At 42.3% G+C, this 9,487-nt stretch overlaps 2 non-coding genes across 2 annotated transcripts; both read left to right on the top strand.

The window, feature by feature from the left end:
- Positions 1 to 6,395: 6,395 nt before the first annotated feature.
- On the top strand, positions 6,396 to 6,593 carry LOC141210687 (U2 spliceosomal RNA). The gene has a single exon (XR_012280814.1). It is a non-coding gene; the product is annotated as a U2 spliceosomal RNA (small nuclear RNA).
- A 1,120-nt stretch (positions 6,594 to 7,713) lies between these two features.
- On the top strand, positions 7,714 to 7,904 carry LOC141210958 (U2 spliceosomal RNA). Its single transcript, XR_012280948.1, has one exon. It is a non-coding gene; the product is annotated as a U2 spliceosomal RNA (small nuclear RNA).
- Positions 7,905 to 9,487: the final 1,583 nt, after the last annotated feature.

Here is a 9,487-nt window from a genome sequence, read left to right as displayed (position 1 = left end):
CTTTAATGCAGTTTCTAAAATCAGAAAGAATTGAATTCAATGCTTTTTGTTCATTTTGCTTGTTTGTCGGATTTTGGGATGGACTCTTTGGCTTTGCTTTTCTTCTCCTCATTGGATTTTTCATGTTAAAAGTTGCAGAAGCCAGATGACAAGCTCATTTTGGTTCAACTTCAGCAACTGTGCATTGCATTGCCATGTAATGTAATGTAATGCAATGCTATCTATCTAGCTCTCCCTCTATACTTCCTTTTGGATAAACAGACATATTAGGCAAGCATTTTGGAGCTTTCACCTAAATAACTACAGGTGGTGAGATAAGCTGCACAATATAATTGACCTTTCAGTATATTGTTGCACACACACCATCTATTTAGCAAATGCCCTTGTTATCAACAGCAGCCTTTTAAACTCACCTGAGCTAACAGGTATGTGAGCTGGTTACTCTGCTGCGCTTAAAATTTCTTTTTTGGTTTGCTACAATGCCTTTTCTGAAACGTTGTCTCCCTCTGCTGGAACACTGACTTCTTTCATTTAATGCCTGCAGACTATAAAAGAGAAACCAACCCAAAAAGTTTGGTTGATTAGTCTGTGGCATTCTTTTAAACTGTTGCTTATGGCGGTCTCTGTGAGCTTCTCAGTGACATTCAGCCATCCAGGTATCCCGCCTGCAGTAGACGGAATGTGGCAATGGAACGCTGGCTGCGCGTGTCATAATAGGCTCTGAGCCTTTATATACCTGCGCACAGCAGCAGCCACCTTCAGTCTGCTGCTGGACAGCCAGCAGCAGCAGCAGCAGGAGAGGTAATTAATCAGCAACCCTCCTGCTAAGGGTAGACAGCTGCTCGTTCCACCCCCCCCCCCCCGCCTTAATTGGTTCTCCTCCCTTCCAACGGTGTTGAGGCGGGTGGGAACAGCCGGGGGTTGAGGGTACTGTGCTAAAAGAGGTGGAGTTATGCAGATCTAAAACGCGTGGATTTCAGCAGCAGCAAGCCGAAAAGTGCAGGCATGTGAGGGATCTAGAGGTTGACAGCATGTCTTCTTAACGGGAGTCCAGGTGGCCATCTCCACAAATGGACTTTTCAGAATCCTTGGGTGGCACCGTAGTCGGAAACCAATTCTGGTTATCGCTTCTCGGCCTTTTGGCTGAGACCAAGTGCTTCACAGCAGGAGGTTTCAGTTGAAGGGCACTCAGGTACCCCTCTCCTTGGCCTGGCAGGATCGTCCACTTCGGTGGGCTTCACCTGCCTGCTGCTATTAGGGAGAGGGATTAGTCCTAGGGTAACGGGCAGCGATCCCCCAGCCTTCAGGTGCTTTATCTCAAAGCTCTGAAGGCGCAGATTGCAGGCGGTTGCAATTTGCATTTTGTTGCGCCATACCATGGAGGTTGACCCCAACCTCGTGCCTCTATATGCGAGGCTTAAGAACACTATAAGGGTCCGCTTTACGGCTGGTGGTTCCGATATGCGGAATCTGGGATATGTAGTCCAGGACGTGCTTGAGAAACTGCTCCACGTCAGAACCAACGAAATCCTTTCTATCCAGGATTATCCTCGACGTGGAGATTATGATGTAACCTTTACTGGCGAAGGTATTTTCAAAGATGTTTTGTCCAGAGTTAAGTCGGTAGAAAATAGCCCTGGTCTAAAAGGGATTCAGATCATCGAGCACGTCCTGGATGAGGTAAAGATGGTGGTTGTGAAAATCTTCTCACCCTTCATAACAGCACCAGAGGTTATTTCCTTTTTGTCAGTTTATTTTAAAAGTGTGAAATTGATTGGGAAAGTGTTGAATGAGTTTAACATCTGGACCTCAAAATGGAAGTTTTTAGTAAAATGTGAAAGAGACCCTAAATTCCCTGGAGGTGTGAGACTTCCTCCAGCTCGATTTAAAATAGGGCAAACTAATGGGGATTTTTTTTTCTCAGGAATGCCACTTTTCTGTAGGTATTGTGGTCTCTATGGGCACTCTAAGGATAGTTGTGGTGCCACTTGTAGAAATTGTGCCAGTACTGAACATGACACAAAGGAGTGCCCAAATGAAAAAAAATGCTCTTTTTGTCGGACACCTGGTCATTTCTATTTTTCTTGCCCTCACAGGTTCAGAGAGGATGAACAAAAACAAAAGGAGAAGTCCAAGACATCCGGGAATGGACGGGCCAATCAGACCACCCCTCAGGAGGAGGAACAACAACCTGGCGCCTCGGGAGGTGATAAGGGCGCTTCGACTAGTAACAATCCCTCCGAGTCAATGACAGGTAACTCACAGGAGCCCAGGAGCTGGCTGAAAGACCATAAGGAGGCTAAAAGGAAGGCTGAGAAAGATCATAAAGGGGCGGTCGGTAAGGCCAAAAAAGAGCGCCAAAAGGCTGACACCGAGCCCAAAATTCCCACTGGGTCTCACGAGAGCGAGGGCGGTACGTGGCATTTGGTGAGGTCTCATAATAAGAAAAAGAATGGTTCTGTGGAGGTGGCTAATAGGGAGGAGATGGATACATCCCCTCACGGGGGTGTAGACTCTGGAATCCCGAGGTCCCGGGGCTCTGCTGCCCCAGGTGGGGCCCCGAACCTGGCTGCCTCCGGGGACTCTGAGGCTCCACCATGTGCGCAGCCTGCCCCTGTGTTACGACCCTCTGCGGGTCAGCAGGGGAGTGCGGAGCCTCTCGGAGACCCACCTGACGAGGACCTAAATGGTCAGCCTATGGAGACCCAGTGTAACCTTTCTCACAATATCCTTCCGAGCTACACCCCAGTAGCGTCGGGTCTTAATTTAAGTGAATGTTCCTTCTCCGATGATGAAGACTCTTTGATAACGGTGGATTCAGAAGAGGGCGTTGGTGAAAGTCCAAGTGGTCTGATCCGTCCATCGGATAGGTAAAGTCCAGTTTTTGTTTCTTCCTAACCATTTGTTATGATGGCTGACATTAGTGGTGTTTCCCTCAATGTGAGAGGCATAGGATCCAAGACCAGAAGAGCTACTGTTTTACATTTTTTAACCTGTTTTACAGCTTCTGTTTTCTTTTTACAAGAATGTCATATCCCTCATAAGATTTCTTACAAAAAATATAAGGAAGAGTGGAAACATGGTCCATCGGTCTGGTCTGGATCAAATGCAACCGGATCAGCCGGGGTAGCTATACTTTTTAAGGGAAATGTGTCTATTGATTTTATCCAAGATATTTTACCGGGTCGTATTCTTTTAGTTAAGGCTTTTATTGATGGGACAAGATGGCAGTTTTTAAATTTTTATGGGTCACCTGATAAAAATGAAAGGGCTGATATGCTGGAAATTTTACCTTTATTTATTAACATTTCTGAACCTTTTATCCTGGCAGGTGATTTTAATTGTATTTTAAAAGGCGAAAGCCGACGCTCCGGTTCCGTGAGTAGAAATTATGACAAAACGTCTGGAATGTTAAGCAATATTATAAATGATTGTAAATTAACTGATGTGTATAAAGAATGTAACAAGGATAGCCCTATAGACGCTGGTTTCACCTGGAGCAATTCTACATGTAGCTCCAGGATAGATTTTGTTTTAGGTTCAGAAAAAATACTGCCAGTGAAATGTGAAGTTTTAACTAATATTCTCTCAGATCACAAGGTTTTATCTTTTAGAGTGAGGATTAATGGAAAGAAGAAATGTGGTAAGAAATCTTGGAAATTGAATGTGTCCCTTTTAAAAGATCCACAAATTTTATCGGATTTTATTGAGTTTTATGTAAACTGTAGAAAAAGGAAAAACCCCAATATTTCTTTTCGCTCCTGGTGGGATAGAATGAAAATAAGCATTAAAGATTTCTTTATAAAGAAAAGCATACAAAAAGCTAAAGAAAAGTTTGAGATCTATAATTTTCTTAATATCAGGTTACAGACATTGTACAAATTCAAAGACAATGGTCTGGATGTAGGTAATGATATATTGAGTCTTAAAGGAGAAATTTCAAAGTGGTTGGAACAAAAAGGAAAAGAACTGATTTTTCGTTCAAAGGTAAAACACGTAGAAGAGGATGAGACTTGTTCCAGGTATTTTTTTAAGAAAAACAAACAGGCGAAAACAATAATTGATAACATAGATGGAGATAATAATATCAACGTTATATTGGATAAGGTAAATGTCTATTTTAATGATCTTTTTAATGTAAAAACTATAGACCATGATTTAATACACACTTTCCTGGGGGAGATCAAGTCCACCCTAGATGCTGATGCCCAAAGTTTTTTATCCCAACCTCTATGTGAGGAAGAGATTTTAGAAACCATGAAGAGTTTTAAAAATGGTAAAGTGCCGGGCCCTGATGGTATCCCCATAGAGTTTTATATAAGTTTTTATGATATTTTAAAAGATGATTTGTTTAATTTGTTTTCCGAAGTTTTTAATAATAAGGTTTTACTCAACTCATGGAAGAAAGGTGAGGTATCACTACTATACAAAAAAGGTGACAAAACGGATCTTAAAAACTGGAGGCCGATAACTCTTTTAAATAGTGATTACAAAATTATGGCTAAGATCTGTGCAAATCGGTTGAAAAAGGTGATACATAAAGTAATTCATGCAAATCAGGTATGCGGGGTACCTGGGCGTAGTATCTGGGACAATTTAAACCTGGTGAAAGATTGTATTGAAGATGTAAAAACCAGAAAGACAAAGATGTCAATCCTAGCGGTGGATTTTGAGAAAGCTTTTGACCGCGTGTCTCATTTTTATCTTTTTAAAGTTTTAGAAAAAATGGGCATTCCGGGTGGGTTTTTATTGTCTCTTAAAGCTTTTTATAATGATTGTACGAGTAAGATTTTAGTTAATGGTTTTAAAACAAAAGAGTTAGTTTTAAAATCAGGGGTGAAGCAGGGTTGCCCTTTGTCCCCCCTGCTTTTTATATGTGCTATAGAACCCCTTTTATGTACAATACGCCGGGATAAGCAAATATGTGGAGTACCCTTACCCGGAGGGAACGGTCTACAAGTTAAAGTTGTAAGCTATATGGATGATGTAGCAGTGTTTGGATGTGATGTACCTTCAATACAAAAAACGATAAGCCAAATTCAGTCTTTTTGTACAGTTTCCGGTTTTAAAATTAATCTTACTAAATGTAATATTTTAAATGTCGGGGGGATGAGTTTACATGATGTACCAATTGCAGTTACAGATTCCATTACTATTTTAGGTGTTTCTTTTAATGAATCTAATAATGGTTTTAATAGCTGGGATGCGGCAGCACAGAAAATTAATCAGAAAATCTGCATGTGGAATATGAGAAAGCTGTCAATGGAAGGTAAAGTTCTGATTGTAAAAATGGTGATATTACCTATCCTGTTATATCTTAGTTTGGTGTTCCCCCCTCCTACAAATTTGTTGAAACGAATTACAAAAGTATGTTTTACCTTTTTTTCGGGCTCAAAAATGGAGAAACTCAAAAGAGAAATTGTGACAAAGCCAAAGGTTAAAGGTGGGAAAGATTTCCCTGTTTTAGATAAGTTTCTTTTAATACATTTTTTCTGTTTCTGTTTTAAAACCCTTTTTAAAGATAATTACCTTTCCTATTTTATGCGTTTTAACACTGGTTTTCTCATGAGAAGGTTTGGTTGGTTTGAAACGGTTTTATCCTTTCCTTATGCTTTTAACCTACCTGCACATTATGAGATTTTAAAGAAAATTATTCTTGATTTTAATTTGAATAAGAAACAGACAGGGGATCTATGTAACAGCAAGACACTACTCAAACAAATTAGTACTGATGTGACGTTGTGTGATATTGAACGTTATGATGATGACAAAACTGTACACATATGGAAAATGATTAACGCCCCTTATCTTTTTAATGTACAGAAAGACATGTCTTGGAGCTGCGCACACCACTGTCTTCCTTGCCGGGCATTCCAATACAGAAGAGGTTTTGTGAGGTCTGCCATCTGCCCAAGAGAAGGTTGTCAAGAAGAAGAGACAGTGAAGCATCTTTTATGGACTTGTGCTTTTGCTAAAGAGTTCTGGAGAAGATTAATCCCCCTGCTGGAGAAAATGGTGGACCTCAAGGATTTTAATTTTGCATCAGTGTTATATGGTCTTCTGGAATGCCCAACAATGGACCAAAAAATAATGGCGTGGAAGACAATGAATTGTGCCAAGATAGCGCTCTGGAATGCTAGAAATATTGCTGTTTTTAAACATGAAATGTTACCAGTAGATGATGTTTTAGCCTTTTGTAAAAGTGAAATGTACATATACTATTTATTGGACAGGAAAAAGAATGTAACGTTGGCAGGCAAATGGCTTTTTAACCTATGGAATATTTGAAGTCTTGTAAAATTTGCTGTGATGGAATTTTTATTTTTCTTTGAAGTCCCGAAAGTGTAATGTGGATGTTATGGTTTTATTTCTGTAATTTGTTAAATTTTAAATAAACGGTTTTTATCCCCATGTGGGGGATAGCCAAATTAAAAAAAAAATCTGTTCTTATCAGTTTAATATCTGATACGTCCCCTATCTGGGGACCATATATTAAATGGATTTTTAGAACAGCGAGATGGAAAAAGAGCTTGCTCTGTCCACTCCACGCATTGACCTGGTATTGCAGTATCTCCAGGACCGGTGCACCCCTTCTTTAATGCAGTTTCTAAAATCAGAAAGAATTGAATTCAATGCTTTTTGTTCATTTTGCTTGTTTGTCGGATTTTGGGATGGACTCTTTGGCTTTGCTTTTCTTCTCCTCATTGGATTTTTCATGTTAAAAGTTGCAGAAGCCAGATGACAAGCTCATTTTGGTTCAACTTCAGCAACTGTGCATTGCATTGCCATGTAATGTAATGTAATGCAATGCTATCTATCTAGCTCTCCCTCTATACTTCCTTTTGGATAAACAGACATATTAGGCAAGCATTTTGGAGCTTTCACCTAAATAACTACAGGTGGTGAGATAAGCTGCACAATATAATTGACCTTTCAGTATATTGTTGCACACACACCATCTATTTAGCAAATGCCCTTGTTATCAACAGCAGCCTTTTAAACTCACCTGAGCTAACAGGTATGTGAGCTGGTTACTCTGCTGCGCTTAAAATTTCTTTTTTGGTTTGCTACAATGCCTTTTCTGAAACGTTGTCTCCCTCTGCTGGAACACTGACTTCTTTCATTTAATGCCTGCAGACTATAAAAGAGAAACCAACCCAAAAAGTTTGGTTGATTAGTCTGTGGCATTCTTTTAAACTGTTGCTTATGGCGGTCTCTGTGAGCTTCTCAGTGACATTCAGCCATCCAGGTATCCCGCCTGCAGTAGACGGAATGTGGCAATGGAACGCTGGCTGCGCGTGTCATAATAGGCTCTGAGCCTTTATATACCTGCGCACAGCAGCAGCCACCTTCAGTCTGCTGCTGGACAGCCAGCAGCAGCAGCAGCAGGAGAGGTAATTAATCAGCAACCCTCCTGCTAAGGGTAGACAGCTGCTCGTTCCACCCCCCCCCCGCCTTAATTGGTTCTCCTCCCTTCCAACGGTGTTGAGGCGGGTGGGAACAGCCGGGGGTTGAGGGTACTGTGCTAAAAGAGGTGGAGTTATGCAGATCTAAAACGCGTGGATTGCAGCAGCAGCAAGCCGAAAAGTGCAGGCATGTGAGGGATCTAGAGGTTGACAGCATGTCTTCTTAACGGGAGTCCAGGTGGCCATTTCCACAAATGGACTTTTCAGAATCCTTGGGTGGCACCGTAGTCGGAAACCAATTCTGGTTATCGCTTCTCGGCCTTTTGGCTAAGATCAAGTGTAGTATCTGTTCTTATCAGTTTAATATCTGATACGTCCCCTATCTGGGGACCATATATTAAATGGATTTTTAGAACAGGGAGATGGAAAAAGAGCTTGCTCTGTCCACTCCACGCATTGACCTGGTATTGCAGTATCTCCAGGACCGGTGCACCCCTTCTTTAATGCAGTTTCTAAAATCAGAAAGAATTGAATTCAATGCTTTTTGTTCATTTTGCTTGTTTGTCGGATTTTGGGATGGACTCTTTGGCTTTGCTTTTCTTCTCCTCATTGGATTTTTCATGTTAAAAGTTGCAGAAGCCAGATGACAAGCTCATTTTGGTTCAACTTCAGCAACTGTGCATTGCATTGCCATGTAATGTAATGTAATGCAATGCTATCTATCTAGCTCTCCCTCTATACTTCCTTTTGGATAAACAGACATATTAGGCAAGCATTTTGGAGCTTTCACCTAAATAACTACAGGTGGTGAGATAAGCTGCACAATATAATTGACCTTTCAGTATATTGTTGCACACACACCATCTATTTAGCAAATGCCCTTGTTATCAACAGCAGCCTTTTAAACTCACCTGAGCTAACAGGTATGTGAGCTGGTTACTCTGCTGCGCTTAAAATTTCTTTTTTGGTTTGCTTCAATGCCTTTTCTGAAACGTTGTCTCCCTCTGCTGGAACACTGACTTCTTTCATTTAATGCCTGCAGACTATAAAAGAGAAACCAACCCAAAAAGTTTGGTTGATTAGTCTGTGGCATTCTTTTAAACTGTTGCTTATGGCGGTCTCTGTGAGCTTCTCAGTGACATTCAGCCATCCAGGCATCCCTCCTGCAGTAGACGGAATGTGGCAATGGAATGCTGGCTGCGCGTGTCATAATAGGCTCTGAGCCTTTATATACCTGCGCACAGCAGCAGCCACCTTCAGTCTGCTGCTGGACAGCCAGCAGCAGCAGCAGCAGGAGAGGTAATTAATCAGCAACCCTCCTGCTAAGGGTAGACAGCTGCTCGTTCCACCCCCCCCCGCCTTAATTGGTTCTCCTCCCTTCCAACGGTGTTGAGGCGGGTGGGAACAGCCGGGGGTTGAGGGTACTGTGCTAAAAGAGGTGGAGTTATGCAGATCTAAAACGCGTGGATTGCAGCAGCAGCAAGCCGAAAAGTGCAGGCATGTGAGGGATCTAGAGGTTGACAGCATGTCTTCTTAACGGGAGTCCAGGTGGCCATCTCCACAAATGGACTTTTCAGAATCCTTGGGTGGCACCGTAGTCGGAAACCAATTCTGGTTATCGCTTCTCGGCCTTTTGGCATGATCTATCAGGTTTACCTGTGTGGTCTTGCCTGTGAGGTGCTCTTGGTACCCTTTCTCTCGGCCTGGGGGGATCGTTCCTCTTCGGAGGGACTTAACCCCCCTGCTGCTATTGGGAGGAAGGATTAGTCCGGGAGCAACGGGAAGGGATCCCATGAAGGCTTGCGCCTTTCAGAGAGAAGAGTCGGTACGTTCCTGAGAGAAGGATGCCGGCAACGCTCACATATTCATCGGGTGATGCCCGGATGCGGAACACCGTGAGGATTGAAGTTGGAGCAGGATCGAGGACGGAGAAGAACTTGGACTACATCTGCCATAGGATTCTGCTTGGAGTTCTGGAGTTTCGGCGGGAAGACATATTCTGCTTCCAGGACAATGAGTACAAGGGGACTTACACCATCACCTTCAAGAGCCAGGGATGCTGTCACCAACTCGTACAAAAG

This window comes from Phyllobates terribilis, unplaced genomic scaffold, assembly GCF_046119375.1.
Source record: "Phyllobates terribilis strain yellow unplaced genomic scaffold, ASM4611937v1 Scaffold_169__1_contigs__length_4117513, whole genome shotgun sequence".
Classification (NCBI taxonomy): Eukaryota; Metazoa; Chordata; class Amphibia; order Anura; family Dendrobatidae; genus Phyllobates; species Phyllobates terribilis.
The sequence above is the reverse complement of the archived record's forward strand: the minus strand, read 5'-3'. Positions and strand labels throughout refer to the sequence as shown.